We start from the raw sequence: 18986 nt of genomic DNA, 5'->3' as shown, positions 1-18986 counted from the left end.
TGCCTCCCCGTTTTCAACTTCAGAAAAATACAAAAACAAAACAAAACAACAACAAAAAAAACAGGGGAAGAGCTTATACCTCTGCAGCCATTAGGGTGAGACTGGGCAACGTACATCAGTAAGCCTCAAATAAGTGACGTAAGCAAGATAAACACACGTTTCTTTCTCATGTTAGAAAAATCTGGAACTACTCAGCCCAGGTTTGGTGTAGAGCAGGGGTCTCCAAACTTAACTGACCCCCCTTACACGAAGATGGTGCGGAAAGCACAGAAGGGGCCCCTGCCCTCCTCCCAAAGTGAAAGCAGGGTTTGAAGGCCAAGAAGGCAGAACGGAAAGGCGTGGCCGGCACAAAGAAAAGGAAGGTCCGCATGTCGTCCACCTTCGGCCACCCGACATCCTCAGAAGAGTGTCCCAGGAGCAACGAGCCAGAGCTCTAGGCCTCCATCACGTTCCCCCCACCAGGGAGTGGCCGTGACGACGGAACACACGTCGTGTTCACCATGGCTGCCGAGGCTGTAGACACCGGGTCACAGGCTGGGGAAGGCGCTCTGTGACATCGCGTGGCCAAGGCTACCTCCTTGACGAGGACAGAAGGCTCCTGACTGTGAGGGCTTGGATGTTGCTGACAAAATAAGGCTCATCTCTACCGAGTCCAGCTGGCTAATTCTGAATATACTCAGCACCCCCATTACAGAGCCAGCGTGGAGAAGTGGTGGGGGTCAGAGGGCTCAGGGCCACCCCACCTCCCCCCCCCCTCTGCCCAGCTTGGCCTGCAGTGAGGGGCAGTGTCTGCAGTGAGGGCCGGCCCCGGCCCCGGGTCTGAGGCCTGTGTCCCCCTCCCCTGGACCCTTGGCCAGCACGTACCCTGAGGACACTGCCACTAGGGGGCCTGGCCAGCTGTCTGTGACCACAGGGCCAGCTCAGGAGGGCAGGCCAAGGCCCCCGCTGGGAGAAAAGGTGCTCTACCAGGCCAGGCAGGGGACATGGGTGCCAGGCAGGGAGGGCACAGAGGGCTGCCTGGGGGTGGCCACCAGTAGCCATGGACAGGAGGCCGATGGGGGGACCTACCTGCTGGAAGGCCAGGGTAACAAAGATGCTCTGAGCTGAGGCTGTGGCGAGTGGTGGGGACCAGGTTTCGGTCACCGAGGATCAGCGCTTAATTCCACTGCACTTGGACGGCTCTCCAGGCCTCTTGGGATCAGGGGACACGTGGGCTGGACTCCCATGTCCAGGCCCGCCACGGGCCCCCTGCCAGCCCGAGTCCTGTGTGGACTGGGAGTGCGTGGGTCCAAAGGGACAAGCGTGGCCACTGGTCCCTGGACAGAATGGCCGCCCGGCTGACCGCTGCTGTTATCACCAGCCGGATGACACTGGCCAGCCCCAGACCCCGATTTTCTCCGTTGTAAAATGTGATGCTGGTTCTTATGTCACGAAGCGTGGTGAGGATTAGAGAACAGATAAAGCCCATAGATAACTGTCATTCTGCAGATATTTTTTCAAATGTTATTTAAAAAAACAGCTAAGTTTTGTAAGTTGTGAAGAAGCAAGGGCTTCCCAGCGTATTTCTTTTCTATGTTTCTCTGGAGCATGTGTGAGGTCCATCAAATGAGGAGGAGGCGTGTGCTTAATTAACCCCCAGAGGAGGCGCTCAGCTTTCTGGGTAAGTCAGCAAAAGTTTCCATGGCACCAGAAGGAAGAGCTTTTGGGGACCCTCAACCCCAGAGCTCGTGGCTGTCACCATGGTGAGGGGAGGGCACAGCCTTTCTGAGCAGCTTGGGGGTGGAGGGGCCCCGGAGAGAGCTGCAGGCGTGAGTGAGACGCACTGGGCCTCCTTGAGGACAGCCCATCCACCTGGAATGACCATTCGTCTAAAGAAAGGGCTGTAGGTCAGGGGAGAAGCAGAATTGGGGACTGACTTAGACTTTCCTCTCTGTGTCTTTAAATTGGGGTTCATGAAGATAGGGTCGACACGCCTGGCCGGCAGGGGCACAGTGGATAGACCGTTGATCTGGGGTGCTGAGGTCGTCGGTTCAAAACCCCAGGCTTGCCCGGTCAAGGCCCATATGAGAAGCAACTACCGCAAGTTGATGCTTCCCCCTCAACAACCCCCCCCCCCCGCGCTGTTCTCTCTCTCTCCTCTTTCTAAATGAATAAGTGAAGGCCTAAGGGGGTTTAATGAGAATAGCTCCCACACGATTGTAAGGAAAACCCCACCATACATCCTAACCACTGTCGTTCTCTGCATTCTCCGCCATTCCGTTAGGGGGCATGGGGTTGGGGTCCCTGACCCCAGAGGCTGCTGGGTGCCAGCACGGTGTGGGTGTGTCACCCACCCCAGCTCGGTGTACCCCTCGGCCACCCTGGGGACGGCTGCCCCTGTGCAGTGACACGAGACGGTCACTCAGGCAGGGAGAAGGAGCATCCGGGGTGGAGCCTCTGGTCGTGGTCTCCGGGAAGGAGAGGCCGACACCCACGCTGAGCCAGCCACCACACTCGGGGACAAGCCCTGGAGCAGCCCCTGGACCCGGTCTGAGGCCTGTGTCCCCCCCTGGACCTGGGTCTGAGGCCTGTATCCCCCCCGGACCCAGGTCTGAGGCCTGTGCCCCCCCGGACCCGGGTCTGAGGCCTGTGTCCCCCCCCGGACCCGGGTCTGAGGCCTGTACCCCCCCCAGACCCGGGTCTGAGGCCTGTGTCCCCCCGGACCCAGGTCTGAGGCCTGTGTCCTCCCCCCACCGGACCCGGTCTGAGGCCTGTGTCCCCCCCCTGGACCCGGTCTGAGGCCTGTGCCCCCCCCGGACCCGGGTCTGAGGCCTGTGTCCTCCCCCCACCGGACCCGGTCTGAGGCCTGTGTCCCCCCCCTGGACCCGGTCTGAGGCCTGTGCCCCCCCCGGACCCGGGTCTGAGGCCTGTGCCCCCCCTCGGACCCGGGTCTGAGGCCTGTGTACCTCCCCCCGGACCCGGGTCTGAGGCCTGTGTACCTCCCACCCCGGACCCGGGTCTGAGGCCTGTGTCCTCCCCCCCCGGACCCGGGTCTGAGGCCTGTGCCCCCCCCAGACCCGGGTCTGAGACCTGTGCCCCCCCCAGACCCAGGTCTGAGACCTGTGTCCCCCCCTGGACCTGGGTCTGAGGCCTGTGTCCGCCCCCCGGACCCGGTCTGAGGCCTGTGTCCCCCCCCCGGACCCGGGTCTGAGACCTGTGCCCCCCCGGACCCGGGTCTGAGACCTGTGTCCCCCCCCGGACCTGGGTCTGAGGCCTGTGCCCCTCCCGGACCTGGGTCTGAGACCTGTGTCCCCCCCTGGACCCGGTCTGAGACCTGTGTCCCCCCCTGGACCTGGGTCTGAGGCCTGTGTCCCCCCCCCCGGACCCGGGTCTGAGACCTATGTTCTACCCCCCCCCGGACCCGGGTCTGAGGCCTGTGTCCCCCCCCGGACCTGGGTCTGAGACCTGTGTCCCCCCCCCCGGACCCGGGTCTGAGGCCTGTGTGCCCCCCCCCAGACCCAGGTCTGAGGCCTGTGTCCTACCCCCCCCCCGGACCCGGGTCTAAGGCCTGTGTCCCCCCCCCGGTCCCGGGTCTGAGGCCTGTATCCCCCACCAGGACCCAGGTCTGAAGCCTGTGTCCCACCCCCCGGACCCGGGTCTGAGGCCTGTGCCCCCCTGGACCCGGTCTGAGGTCTGTGTACCCCCCCCGGACCCGGGTCTGAGGCCTGTGTCCCCCCCCTCCTGGACCCTGGTCTGAGGCCTGTATGCCCACCCCGGACCTGGGTCTGAGGCCTGTATGCCCCCCCCCGGACCTGGGTCTGAGGCCTGTATGCCCCCCCCCGGACCCGGGTCTGAGGCCTGTGTCCCCCCCCTCGGACCCGGGTCTGAGGCCTGTGTCCCCCCCCCGGACCCGGGTCTGAGACCTGTGTTCTACCCCCCCCCCGGACCCGGGTCTGAGGCCTGTGTCCCCCCCCGGACCTGGGTCTGAGACCTGTGTCCCCCCCCCCGGACCCGGGTCTGAGGCCTGTGTGCCCCCCCCAGACCCAGGTCTGAGGCCTGTGTCCTACCCCCCCCCGGACCCGGGTCTAAGGCCTGTGTCCCCCCCCGGACCCGGGTCTGAGGCCTGTATCCCCCACCAGGACCCAGGTCTGAAGCCTGTGTCCCACCCCCCGGACCCGGGTCTGAGGCCTGTGCCCCCCTGGACCCGGTCTGAGGTCTGTGTACCCCCCCCCGGACCCGGGTCTGAGGCCTGTGTCCCCCCCCTCCTGGACCCTGGTCTGAGGCCTGTATGCCCACCCCGGACCTGGGTCTGAGGCCTGTATGCCCCCCCCCCGGACCTGGGTCTGAGGCCTGTATGCCCCCCCCCGGACCCGGGTCTGAGGCCTGTGTCCCCCCCCCCGGACCTGGGTCTGAGGCCTGTGTACCCCCCTCGGACCCGGGTCTGAGGCCTGTGTCCCCCCCCCGGACCCGGGTCTGAGACCTGTGTTCTACCCCCCCCCGGACCCGGGTCTGAGGCCTGTGTCCCCCCCCGGACCTGGGTCTGAGACCTGTGTCCCCCCCCCGGACCCGGGTCTGAGGCCTGTGTGCCCCCCCCAGACCCAGGTCTGAGGCCTGTGTCCTACCCCCCCCCGGACCCGGGTCTAAGGCCTGTGTCCCCCCCCGGACCCGGGTCTGAGGCCTGTATCCCCCACCAGGACCCAGGTCTGAAGCCTGTGTCCCACCCCCCGGACCCGGGTCTGAGGCCTGTGCCCCCCTGGACCCGGTCTGAGGTCTGTGTACCCCCCCCCGGACCCGGGTCTGAGGCCTGTGTCCCCCCCCTCCTGGACCCTGGTCTGAGGCCTGTATGCCCACCCCGGACCTGGGTCTGAGGCCTGTATGCCCCCCCCCGGACCTGGGTCTGAGGCCTGTATGCCCCCCCCCGGACCCGGGTCTGAGGCCTGTGTCCCCCCCCGGACCTGGGTCTGAGGCCTGTGTACCCCCCTCGGACCTGGGTCTGAGGCCTGTATGCCCCCCCTTGGAGCATGTCCTGGAGCCCGGAGCCTGGCTGCCTCATCCTGCACCCCCGACACGTAGTAGGTGCTCAGTTAACGTCAGTGTAGGGCATCCACGAATTCCTCTGCCAGCCCTCCTTCTCAGGACCAGCACCGTGCGGTAGAAGCACAATGCCACCTCCCAGTAGCCTTAGTGGCCACATTAAATAAGCGGAAAGAAACGGGGGAAAACACTTCGATGTGTGATCAACGCACAGTTAGCAACAAGACTGTTTCATTCCCCCCACCCCCCACCCATGCTATGTACTTGAAATCCATCTGGAGCCAACACGTGTGGCTGGTTGCACGCACTGGGCAGCGCAGGACTGATGACCCGGGGCCAAGGGCCCATGGAGGGGACCCGGGGAGAGCTGCAGGCGTGAGTGGACACCCTGGGCCTGTTTGAGGGCAGCCTGTCCTCCCTGTCATCGGGCCTGCGGGTACCCGATGAACAGCGCCTGCAGAGGAAAGATGGGGAGTACAGGACATCGGCGGGGTCCCCCCACTTGCTCACAGGTGGAGCCCAGAGGGCTGTGCGTGGTTCCCGCGTCCTGACGGGGTCATCATCTCTCGGGGCAGACCCAGTGATGAGTGAGGGACAGGAGGTGACTGAGGAGAGCCAGGGGGCACCTCTCTCACCTGCAGCTGCACTCGGCACCCGGCTGAGAGGGGCCCCTCACCTGGACCTACTCAGTGCTCTGGGCCACCCGTCACCTCTGTCCCTGGGGCCTCACGGCTGACTCCATGTCCAGGCCTGGCCTGAGGGGTCCCAGCAGCTGCTGAATGAATCAACTGTTCCCACTGCAGTTTATGCAGCAATAACAGGACTAGTTCACACAGTGGTTTGCTCACTCACTCACACATGCACGCACGCATGGCGGCCACACTGCTGGGCGTGGACGCTTGCTGAGCCCCCGTCTCAGCACTGGGCCCGCTGATGGAGCAAGTCCCCTAGCAAGGTGTGTGCAGGACCGTGCCCCCCCGCAGGTTCCGGGGAGAGTCCCCCCGCCTCTCCCAGCTTCTGCGGCCACGACCACCCCTGCTGACCTGGGACGTGTGCCGCAGCCTCACGTGGCTTCTCCTCTTAGGAGGAATCGTTGTAATTAGGGCCCATCCTAATCCCTCATGGCCTCGGCTCAACAAATTATATCTTCAAAGACATTATTTCCAAATAAGGCCACATTCTGAGACTCTGGGGGACATGAATCTTGGGGTGGGGGGTCCCCAGCTCCTTCCCCAGGCGTCCTTGATACGTTTTTTCCTGTTCTGTCTGATCCTGTCTGATGTTTGCTTCTCAGGGGACCTGGGCTGACACAGACACTGAGGATGGTCAGGTGTTCGAGGCTGGGGCTCAGCCAGGGGTGGCCAGCAGGGTCCAGAGTGCAGGGCTGAGGCTGGAGGCTGAGACCCGGGGTCTGGCTGGGTCAGCCCAGTGGGGAATAAATGTGCAGTCAGTGACATGGGCACTCCGTGGGGGGAGGGTCTGGATGGAGGGGATGCGTCTAGGCTTGAGGTACTGAGTCTGCATGGGGAGACCTCCACGGGCCCAGGATGTCATTGTGGAAGGCTGGGTTGGCTGCCAGCCTCACTGGTCCCCTATCTGGTGCCAGGGTGGGGACAGCATGAGGTAGAGAGGGTCCTAGAGACACACAGGGCTGGCCCCAGCCTGCAGGTGCTGGCTCTGCTATCCATGGGCCCGGGCTGACGATGCTGACCCAGGGTTCAATGACGAGGTCCAGGTCAGAACCAGGAATGGCCCATCCATCGGGGCACATGGGCAGTGATAGATATGTGTATTCCAAACTGCCCTCTTGATGTTCCGCTTATCTGTCAGACCTCACCCTTACTGGACTATCGCCCCCGAGACAGAGGAATTCCAAAAAGCTGACAAGCTGCCCCAAGGAGGGGTTCCGGACATACCAGGACTTTTGATTCAACACCCACATGCTCAAAGCCCCCCAAGGAGGAGCGTTCAGGACTTTTGATTCAACATCCACATGCTCAAAGCCCCCCAAGGAGGAGCGTTCAGGACTTTTGATTCAACACCCACATGCTCAAAGCCCCCCAAGGAGGAGCGTTCAGGACTTTTGATTCAACACCCACATGCTCAAAGCCCCCCAAGGAGGAGCGTTCAGGACTTTTGCCTCAGTATCCCCTCAGGCTCTCCCAAACACTATATAACTCGCCCCTAGTCTGTAACTGGTGCACTTCTCCTGGAGGAGTGCCCTGGCAGGTCTTTCTCCTCTAATAAAGCCTGCACATCTGGTGATGGAGTGCCGTCTCATTCTTACATCTGGTGCTGAAACCCGGGACAGGGTCGATTGGCTGGCAGTCTAACCCTGTCCTGAAGCCCTGCTGGACCAGAAAGGTAAGGAGTTTCTCCCTTATCCTTCCCTGGTTGGCCTCCAAATTTCTCTCTAAAAACATCCCTTCCTGGTCGGATGGTTTTCTCTGACACGCCTCACGGTTTGAGGGGTTTGACTTTCAGTCTCAGTGGACTGCACGGAAGACTAGGCGCCCAGCCAAACCTCTCCACTCTCTCGGACTTCTCGTCCTCGGAGCTCCCTGACAGGTGGTGACGGCCTCTATCAGGGGCGACTCCCCCACATGGAGATTCTCTCCTCTTGGGACAGTGACAAAAGGCAGGGACACCCCCTCTTGCTCACCTGTCTCCACTATGGGCTCTTCAGAGTCTAAGCCTTTCGACCAGACCCCTCTAGGATGTCTCATAAAAATCCTCACCAAACTCAGTCTCTCAGACCTTAAACCGAAGAAATTAATCTTCTTCTGTAACACGGCATGGCCTCAGTACAGACTAGACAATGACTCCCATTGGCCTGAAAACGGGACATTGGATTACAATATCCTAAGAGATCTTGACAATTTTGCCACCGGACAGGGAGGGCATCAGAAATTCCTTACATGCAGGTTTTCTTCTCCCTTCTCTCCTGTCCTTAATTTCTGTGCCTTCTGTTCTACACGCAGGCCATTTTTGGCCAAAGAAACCTCACCTAAAACCTCTGCTCCTAATCTTTCCTTCTCTGAGGACTCCCAACTCTCTCCTTCTCCTGCCTGACCCCCGGGGTCACCCCTCTCTCGGGACCCCTCTCTACTCCCTCAGCAAATCTTTTTTGCTGGAGTCTCTTCCCTCCAGAAAGCCCTTCCCTTCACTAAATCCTGTTTTCTCATTCACCAGTCTCTCTTTCTCCTCCCCTGCTGGCCAGGGGCCTCTCCCTTCTCCACTGTTCTTCGTCCCCTCTCCCCTCCTCAGAAGCTGTGGCTCTGGCTGCGGTGCCTGTCTCATCTCTGACCTCTCTTCCCTCCTTACAAACTGCAGTTCTGTCTGTCTCCTCTCCGACCCCTCCTCCCTCCTTACAAACTGTGACTGTGCCTCTTTCCTCCTCGTCCTCTCCCCTCTCCTCAGAGCTCTAAATCCTTTTGACTCCTCTGACCACGTGGCACCACACCAGTACTTTAACCTCCTCCTCCTCCTCCTGCAGATTCTGACCCTCCTTCTTTCCATCCAGCTGCTCACACTGTCCATCTGTCTGCTTTCTCTCTTCCTCCCCTCTATGCTGGCAACTCCCTGCCGTCTCGAAAAACTTAAAAAGCAGAATTATATTAAGCTATGTAAGTAATCCATCTTGTCTCTTTTTTTTGTCAGAAAATATCTCTAGTATAATTTTAATTGAAACAAGTAAAGCACGCTCATTTAAATTTCTTAATTCATAATATGTGAAGTCTTTGTTTAATATGTAACAGTGTCTGTTTCTAAGGCCTTAAACCAATAATTACCCACCTCTTAAACCAAGTTTATTCATCCCCATGGACTCTCCCTGCAATACCCCCATCCTTCCTGTTCGAAAACCTTCAGGGGCTTATCGCCTTGTACAAGCCTTATACCTAATCAATGAGCAGTAATTCCCCTCCATCCAGTAGTCCCTAATCTCTATAAATTACTGTCACGCATTCTCTCAAACACCACTCACTTCAGGATCCTAGACCTCAAGAATACCTTCTTTACCATTCCTCCCTGACTCTTACTTTCTGTTTGCCTTTACCCAGACACTAATGCGGCCCAGCAACTTCCATGGATTGTCTTACCCCAGGGGATCAGAAACAGCCCACACCTGTTTCGGCAGGCACTAGCTCAGGATTTAACAGCATGCAATCTCAAAACTAGTACTCTCTTACAATATGTAGATGATCTACTCCTCTGCAGCCTCCCCCCCCCCCGCCTGCCTCAAGGAGACACACCGCCACCCTTCTTAACTTCCTCTCTATGAAGTGATATCGTGTCCTCTCTGCTAAGGCTCAACTTTATTCTCAGTCCCTAGCCCTAGTCTATCTAAGGCATCGCCTTAACCCCCACCACCTGAAGTCTCACCCTAGATCAGGGGTCTCCAAACTTTTTACACAGGGGGCCAGTTCACTGTCCCTCAGACCGTTGGAGGGCTGGACTATAAAAAAAACTATGAACAAATTCCTATGCACACTGCACATATCTTATTTTAAAGTAAAAAAACAAAACGAGAACAAATACAATATTTAAAATAAGGAACAAGTAAATTTAAATCAACAAACTGACCAGTATTTCAATGGGAACTATGCTCCTCTCACTGACCACCAATGAAAGAGGTGCCCCTTCCAGAAGTGCAGCGGGGGCCGGATAAATGGCCTCAGGGGGCCGCATGTGGCCCGCGGGCTGTAGTTTGGGGACCCCTGCCCTAGATCTAACTCAGACCCTCCACAGTCTCCAACCACCTACCACCACAGATCAAATCTTTTCTTTCCTCGGTCTAATAGGCTTCTTTAAACACTAAATTCCCAATTTTGCTCTTAGTCAAGCCCCTCAGTGAGATCTTCTGAGCATGGCTTTTAAGGTCTATAATGACCAAGGAAGTAACAGAAAAGGCAAATAAGGCCCAAAAGAAGTCAGGAAATACCAGCTTTTGGCTCCAGCGCCCTAAGGGGCTTCATAGCATTCCATCAGCGCCCTACTTCAAGAGTGGAAAGAAAGGTCATTGAACTGAAACTTGCCAGGCTTCCCGGCCCCATCAAGGGACACACCTCTGCTGTGGAAAGAGGGACATGAGAAGGTGAGCTGCCCCCTTGCTCCATGGAGGGAGGGTTCAGTCTCTTCTAGCCCTGCTCCAGCTACCTGTGACCTGACCTTGCCCAGCATCCTGGGAATTGCCACTGAAGGCCCAAGGACATCGTTCACGAGCCTAAGGTATTTCTTCCAAATAGCAGATAATCTAATCTAATTTCTAATCTAATTTCTTGTAAACACAGGGCCGTCTACTATGCCTCGTTTGAATATTTAAGTTTTATTTATCCCTCAAAGATCTCTGCTGTGGGTATTGACAACCTAATTTTGTTACTTTATTTAATGTATAGTATCTTGGCCCTGGCCGGTTGGCTCAGGGGTAGAGCATCGGCCTGGCGTGCAGGGGACCCGGGTTCGATTCCCGGCCAGGGCACATAGGAGAAGTGCCCATTTGCTTCTCCACCCCCCCCCTCCTTCCTCTCTGTCTCTCTCTTCCCCTCCTGCAGCCGGGGCTCCATTGGAGCAAGGATGGCCCGGGCGCTGGGGATGGCTCCTTGGCCTCTGCCCCAGGTGCTGGAGTGGCTCTGGTCACAGCGGAGCGACGCCCCGGAGGGGCAGAGCGTCGCCCCTGGTGGGCGTGCTGGGTGGATCCCCGTCGGGCGCATACGGGAGTCTGTCTGACTGTCTCTCCCCGTTTCCAGCTTCAGAAAAATACAAAAAAAAAAAAAAAAAGAATTAATGTATAGTATCTCCTTTATTCGTCTTATCTCAATGCCTTTATTCCTCTTATCTCAATGCCCCATGCCTATTGTAGGCTGGGACCTGCTGCTAATTCCAGCTAAAAGCAGTGGTCACAAGGACTTAAACTCTAACTGCAAAGTGTAGAAATGTAACACCCTTTCCCTAAGTACTTGCAGGATTTATAGGTTACTCAGCAAACTGTTCAAAGACTGTCCAAGAGGCACTTCCAGCATTACATCACCCAAGGACTGACTTTCACATGGACAGGTCCACACACCGTGATCCTGACAACTCCCACTGCTGCTAAAATAGAAAAATGGCATGCCTTACTCCAACCACAAACCTGAAGCTGGTTGGTCTACGTATGGCGAATATATGAAAAAACTAAGGACTCTTTTAGTCAGGCTTTGGGAAAAGGGAAACTAGGATAAAAAGAAAGTCAACTTAATTCAGGAGTTCTGACTAGAAAGGAATTGTATGGTTTTGATAATAGAAGGTATAAGGTATGGAAATACTTTTGAAAGGAAAAGGAAAAGCAAGTTGTTATGAAGGCCAGTTGTTTCTGGATAAGAAAGTACATGAAAGCTGAAGGTTTATGTAAGTTGTAGAAGGTTTGTGCAGGTTATAGGTTTGTACCAAGAAAAAAAAATTAGTACAGTCAGAAAACTGGTTTTCAAAGAATGTTTAATCAGTCACCCTAGCTAACAATCCTCTACTCTCCCCACTTATTGGGGTGACTCTTTCCTCCACCCTGACCTGAGCTCAGAAACAGAGAAACGAAACCGACCCCTTGTCCTTCTATTCTCTACTCACCTCTCAGCCTGCCTCACCCAATCAAGGGCTTTCTACTTGTATGAGACCAACACCTATATGTGTCTCCTTACTAATTGTACAGAAACCTGTACCCTAATCTGTCTCACCCCAAATATAAACCTAATCCCACCCCATGAGCCTCTTCCAGTTCCTAATATACTATCCATCTATCTTAGGACCAAATGAGCTATACAGGTAATTTCTTGTTGCTTAAAAAATTTCTATAAAAGTAGATCTAGGGACAGGGAGACTAGCCACACTGCCCTGTCTTATTCCTACTCTCTCTCTCTCTCTCTCTCTCTCTCTCTCTTTCTCTCAAGCCCAGCGAATTTGTAAACATGGAGTCAGTGGTTTTGCACAACCTGGGTATCTTGACAATTGCCTTTCATTGGCCCACTCACTCTCCTATTTATTTTTCTAACTTTTGAACCCTGCCTCTTATGTTTGTTTACTAGTTTCTTACAGAACCACATGCAGACTTTCGCCAATCAGAAAACTGGAAAAATCTACCTAACCCTACACACCAACCCTGAAACCTACCCTTGCGAAACAGAAAAATCTGAAACCCTATATTAGCAAACCTCCTAAATCCTATCTTTCAACCCCTACAGGTCCCCTAACCCTAAAGCTCTCCCGTATCCCTGAAGAACTAGGAGAATGAATAGCATTCACCTCTTAACGCTTCTCAGTCTTTTTACCCTTCAACATAGTAAAAGGACAAGACTGCTGGGTCTTCTTGGCCGAAGAAGAGCCTACAAACGGACATGAAACATTTCTTTTAACTCAAGCTAACTGCTCTCTCCAGGGCTGCCAGGAAAGAATATCTCTAACTTTACCATGGAAAAACTTTCACCCCTGCTATACAACCTTCCTTATCTCTGCATTCCTAATCTCCAAATACTTGCCTCTTTTTAAAATCAAATTCCTACAGGCCCAGATGAAAGAAGTCTCCAGGATTACCTACAATCAAATGCTCCTACACTCCTATTCCCCAGTACCCCAAAGGAGAACTTCACGAGGGAAATATCAAATAGGTAGGAATGACAGCAGGAAGAAGCCGCCCCTCAGCCCGAGAAGTTCCCTCCTGAATGTTCTCCAAACCCTTTTCCTCTTTAACCACACATATTCAGTCCTTCTAAAAACTTACACCAACAGGTTCCCTGTCTCCTAAAATCTCCACATGTCCTCCCATTTGAGAGGCACCAGACCAACACATCTCATGAGGCTCAACCAGGAGACCATGTATCACCATGTCACCCTGTCCACTCAGCACTCGCAGCAAGCAACTAACAATTATTACCTCGCAAATTTTTTTTACTTCCTCACTCAGGTTTTCGGAGATATCGCCTGGTTCAGATCTTACAGCATGGAAATTGACGACCTCCTTAACTGGATGAGGGACTTGGCAAGGTTCCCTTCTCGAGTTCTCTCCAGAAGAAGCAATAATTTTCCAATTTTTTCTCCTCTTTCTCCTCATCACCCCTCACCATATATTATAAAATTAATAACTGCCTTTCTTTTATATGTAACCACAGAGTTGAGAAATGATAGATACGTGAATTCCAAACTGCCCTCTTGATGTTCCGCTTATCTGTCAGACCTCACCCTTACTGGACTATCGCCCCCGAGACAGAGGAATTCCAAAAGCTGACAAGCCGCCCCAAGGAGGGGCTCCGGACATACCAGGACTTTTGATTCAACACCCACATGCTCGAAGCCCCCCAAGGAGGAGCATTCCAGACACACCAGGACTTTTGCCTCAGTATCCCCTCAGGCTCTCCCAAACACTATATAATTTGCCCCTAGTCTGTAACTGGTGCACTTCTCCTGGAGGAGTGCCCCGGTAGGTCTTTCTCCTCTAATAAAGCCTGCACATCTGGTGATGGAGTGCCGTTTCACTCTTACAGGCAGGAAAGGAGCAGAGAAGGAAAGAGGGTCAGTGAGGGACGGCCAGAGGTGAAGGCCGGGGCTGATTTTGTGGAGACAACTGCAAGGCCATTGTAGGTTCCTGTGACCCTTATCCTGGGGAGAAGTGGGGGCGAGTGAAAGACAATGAAAGGTGAGCAGAAGGACCTGCCCCGCCCACAGCTGCCCCACCCACCCGCAGGGGGCAGCCCTCCTGGGGCAGTGGCGGGCGGAGCTGGTGTGCAGGGCCCTCCTGTTCCTCCCATGTCTGGCCCCCAGGGGGCCGGTAAGAAGCTCCCATAACCGAGACCGCAGCTGTGAGCCCACTGGCCCTGCCTGGCTGCTATTTCAGGTACTGAAACATCCGGGGCCCCAAGTCTGCAGTTTTTCAACAAACTCAAAACCAGTCTCAGCTGAGTGCCCAGCAGGTCTTCTGGATCCTTCGACCAGACCAGTCTGAGGCCGACGTCCCTGTCCCCAGTTCTCCGGTGTGGGACAGGACTCTGCTCAGGCTGTGGCCCCGCCCTGCTTGGGCCATTCCTAGATGCACAGGGAAGTGGGGAAGTGGGAGCCGCCCTCCTTCCGTGGTTCTTGGAAGGGCTCCAGGGCCTTTGAACAGAACGTCTCAGGGTCAAGGCTGAGTGGGGACGCAGGGGTGACTCGGATCCCAGGGACCACCCTCACTCTGGCCAACACTCCCCTGGATGGCCCCTGGATGTCCTCCCCCCACCCAGACACACACGTGCTCACGGGCACGGACACACACGTGCACACACCTGGCAGCGGTGGCAGCGGCTCGGTCAGTGGTCAGCTGGAGCAGGAGCAGCGGGCCGGGCAGCAGCTGGGCCTCCAGGCCTCTGCCCCGCCTTGACCCTGGGTCAGCCAGGCTCGTGCTTGGAGGCAAACAGGGGCGGAGACAGGACAGGACAGGTCGGGAGAGCCTGGCTGCTGCTCTGACCTGAGCCGGCCCAGGGGACCCAGAGGTGTCTGTGGTTGGGGCCAGATCTGCCGGGTCGCCTCCAGCCCTCCATTCCGGCCGGGCCCTGAGGCGGGACCCTTCCTCATGGGTGGGTGCGGACAGGGCTGACTTCTTCGGGGCCTGGGAGACCCCTGGAGGATACATCCTTCTGTCTGGGCATGTGCGTCGGTGGGAAGGCAGTGGTCTAGTCCGGCCCCGGGGGGATCTCTGGGGGGCCCTGAGCCCCTCTGCTCCCCAAGCCTCCTCTCTTGATGCTTCTTTCAGGACCCGCTGGAACCCCTGCCCTGGGCAGCGGGGAGACAGGGAGGCCACCAGCCTACCCTGGCATCTCCGCCAACTTCTGCCATGTGCGAGAACGCCCACCTCAGTTGAAGTTTTACTAAGTGCTGTGGGAATGAATTCAAGGAAGCACTTTTGATCTTTCTCCACCCCCACCCCCCCCAGTGAGTTAGAGTTGATGGGAGTTTGGCCAAGCAGAGGTTCAAAATCCCTTCTAAGGAGAACATTCCAGCGTAGTGTGTGTGTGTGTGTGTGTGTGTGTGGGGTTACTGTTAACTACTGAGCAAATTTTAGAACCACTTAAAACTTCAGGTGGTAGAGCGTCTGGGGCCCCAAGCCTGTGCAGTTTTCAACAAACCCACTGGCTGGCTGACTGCCCAGCACGCCCTCTCAGTCATTTGACAGAACTAATCTCAGGGGCTGGTGGGGTTCGGTGGGGCTGGGCCCGTACGGTGCCAAGACCAGCCTGGGAAGGCTCTGGCCACACGTGGAGAATCAGAGCAGCCCAGGTGTCCATCTGCGTCCCACACTGATCACATTGTGCCCGTGGGTGTGAGTGTGGAGGGCCCGACAGGAGAAGGCTCGTGTCCGTGTGTACCTCCAAGAGCCCATGAGAGGAGCGGTCTGAGTCACTGCCATCACCATTGCTCCTTGCCTGTCTGGCCTGGCCCGGCCTTGCAGCCCGCAGAGGGTCTCAAAGAGGGGAGAGTGTTGGGCAGATAAAATGTATTATGCTCACTTTGTTAAAGATAACAGAAGGAGGCCGTCGCCCAGGTGATATTAATGTGTGTTGGGGTGGGCTAAAGGCAGGCAGAATCCTTTAGCTTGGGGCTTGGTTTTGGGATTAAGCCTTTCCTACCCTTTTTGATGTAGGGCGGTACAATCCTATCATGCCTCAGAGGGTGACTTTGTATTAGAGACTTCCCTGTTTTGTATATTGGATTAAGGGTTTGGATTTCTGCACTATAAAATGGGGATGGAATGAGAGTTTGGCTCTTGGTTCCTGAGATTATCATTAGAAGAGAGAGCAGAGGAGAGCAGGAGGAGGCCAGGGGAAGCAGCCAAGATGGTGGAGTACTGAGTGAGATGCCAGTTTGTACAGAGTTTGTATCTGGGATAAGGAAGGAGATGGGGAACTGAGGAGAATAAGGCTGGTGAGCTAGAAACCTTTGATTCTAGGAAACTCGGATAAGTCAGTGGCTTTGTGAGCACCAAATGTGACCGGGTTTTGGAGCCCAGTGTGTATTTTTTTACTTGCCCGCCGGGTGCAAGCTAGGATTAAAGGCTATGGCCCACCAGTTTTTGGCTCCTTTGTTTCTTTACCGACTGTCCGAATCCAATGCGAACCTGCATGGGCCAGGCTGCTCTGATGATGGCCCTGGCTTCTGGCTTTACAGAGAGTCCAGGGCAGGGTGGGGCAGGGCCTCGGCCTTTGCCCGGCCTCGCAGCCCGCAGAGGGTCTCAAAGAGGGGAGAGTCCATCACCATTGCTCCTTGCCCGTCTGCCCCGGCCCGGCCTCGCAGCCCGCAGAGGGTCTCAAAGAGGGGAGAGTCCAGGGCAGGGTGGGGCAGGGCCTCGGCCTTTGCCCGGCCTCGCAGCCCGCAGAGGGTCTCAAAGAGGGGAGAGTCCATCACCATTGCTCCTTGCCCGTCTGCCCTGGCCCGGCCTCACAGCCCGCAGAGGGTCTCAAAGAGGGGAGAGTCCAGGGCAGGGTGGGGCAGGGCCTCGGCCTTTGCCAGCCTCTTGGGGTCCACATCGCTACCTACCCGCCCTTGCAGCTGCTGAACGGTGGAGCTTGGGTTGGTAGTGGGTCTTTTTCCTTCTCATGCTGGTGCCCTTTCCACTGAGGGGGAGGGGCGTGTGCAGGGCAGTACCCTGTCTCCTGGGAAGTACCCACGTGAAATGGGACTGGACAGAGGCCCTGGAGGCAGAAACAAGTAAGGGTCAGGTCAGTTAATAGGTTGAAGGCCCAAGGTCAGGCAAAGAAGACAGGCACCTGCCCACGTGGCATTTGTGGTCAAAGGAGGCGTGATGAGGGCCTAAGAGGTGTGATGGGATGTACAGGACCGGCCTTCCCAGCCTGGCTGGGAAAAGCAGAGAGGGCTTCCTGGAGGAGGTGGCGTCTGAGCCAATGTAAGATGAGTCAGTGATCTGGGCAGGAGAGGGGAGAGAACAATCTAGGGCAGTGGAGACAGCAGCTGCAGAGGAACATAACCTTGAGTGACCTTGAACTTCCCTCCGGGGCCCTTGAGAGCCAGGCTGGTACCTGACTTCCCCTTTCCCACCCATTTACTGTCAGCTATCTATTTTTAATTGTCTTGATTCCCAGCCAGTTAAGATAGTTCTCATATCTGTCTCCTTCCTCTCTGCCCAGCACACAGCAGCAGCTGACCACAGCTTCCGGTCTTTCTTCATCCGGCAGAGGATCCGTGCAGCCACCCCTCAGCCCCACTACCCCTGGTGCAGGCTCAGGGTGCAGGCTCAGACCCGCCACTGCCCGGCTGCTCTGCTTGGGGGCCCCAGCCCTGCAGGACACGGGCTTGAGCTGCCAGGAGCCAAAGGTTCCGTGGGGCTCCCCCAGTCCGCTCCCTCCCTCCCCCCTCCCTTCCCGGAGTTTCCTTCAAGCCAGACCCTTCCGAGGGGCGGTGGAGCTTCTGATCCGGTAGCCAGTGAGAACGGGAGACAGAGCTGGGTGTAAGGCACCCCCCTGGGCCTCCGTGTTGGGACCTCAGAACAGACCGCGGCAATCACATTGTGTGAACACAATACTCTTCCAGAAATAGACCAGACCACGGATTTTCTTTCTTCTCATGAGGTTTCTCATCTATCACAAAGAACATGTTTAACAATTGTCACGTGGGCGCCCTGCCCCACCTGCTGAAGCGTCAGAGGGCTACGGAGACCCCTCCCGTCCTGCACTTGGGGTCATCATCCCTTGCTCTTCTTAATAGCTTTTATTTATTTATTTATTTATTTATTTATTTATTTATTTATTTATTTATTTAGGTGAGAGAGGGTGGTGGGGGAAGGGAGACAGATGAGAAGCATCAGTTTGTAGTTGTATCACTGAAGTTGTTCATTGATTGCTTCTCATGCGTGCCCTTACTGGGAGGGGAGGGGTGGGCCCAGGCGAGTCAGTGACCCCTTGCTGAAGCCAGTGACCATGGGATCATGTCGATGATTCCACGCTCAAGCCGACAACCTCGGGGTTTTGAGCCTGGGACCTCAGCGTCCCAACTCAATGCTCTTTTCACTGCACCAACACGGGTCAGGCTCCTTAATAGCTTTCCCCTGTGTGTGTTTCGTCCATGCTTGGAGCTTGTTAAGGGGTGTCACAGGGTGTGGTTTCCTGTGGCATGGTCCTTTCCCTCAGTTTTGGGTGGGTCAGTAGCTGCGGAGCAGCACCCACTGCACCGGTGGAGCTGGGTTCTTTTATTCATCAGACACTCCTGTGTGCCTATTACTCTGTGCCAGACGTACGGCTGGGTGCTGGCAACTCACGGGCGCGAGAGGGGGTCACCCAGCCTGTGGGCACTGGACCAGGTCCACGTGGGGCGGATTGCAATTCAGTGCATAGATTCAGCCCCACTACGCGCCAGACCTGTCAGGCACAGCAGCGGTGAGCACATAGTAGGCGCACAGGCAGGGTTGAGCAGACCGTATGCTTTCATTTGGGCGAGGGAAGTACCCTCACTTCTGTCCTGCAGCTGATGAAAGGGAGCCCGAGCCCAGCGGTGTTGAAGCCTGGCCCCGCCTTCGGTGGCCTGGGGTGTCTGGGGGGCCGCAGCTGCCAGGCCCGCCCTGGGACTGTCCCACCGGAGTCTGACCGCGGCCAGAGTTGAGAGCCACCGTCTGCATCCATCACAGTCCCCATGAGAGACCGAGCTCAGGGGCGGCAGTCCCCATGGGAACCTGGGCGGGCAGCATGGACCACACAGCATGTGACTTCTTCTAACTGCTTTCTTTTCAGAGGAGAAAACAGCCTGACCTGGGGTGGCGCAGTGGCTAGAGCGTCAACCGGGCATGCTGAGGCTGCAGGTTTGATGAAGCAACTATGAGTTGCTCCACCTCCACCCTCCGGTAAAATCAATAAATAAAACCTTTCTTTAAAAAAGAGAGAGAGAAAACAGCTTTTGCCAGCCGGGTGACAGCTCGTCGGGCAGGCCGGGGCATCGGTCAAGGTGGCTGCCTCCCACAGGTGGTTACCGTG

This window comes from Saccopteryx bilineata, chromosome 3, assembly GCF_036850765.1.
Source record: "Saccopteryx bilineata isolate mSacBil1 chromosome 3, mSacBil1_pri_phased_curated, whole genome shotgun sequence".
NCBI lineage: Eukaryota > Metazoa > Chordata > Mammalia > Chiroptera > Emballonuridae > Saccopteryx > Saccopteryx bilineata.
Note: the sequence above shows the minus strand (reverse complement) of the source record.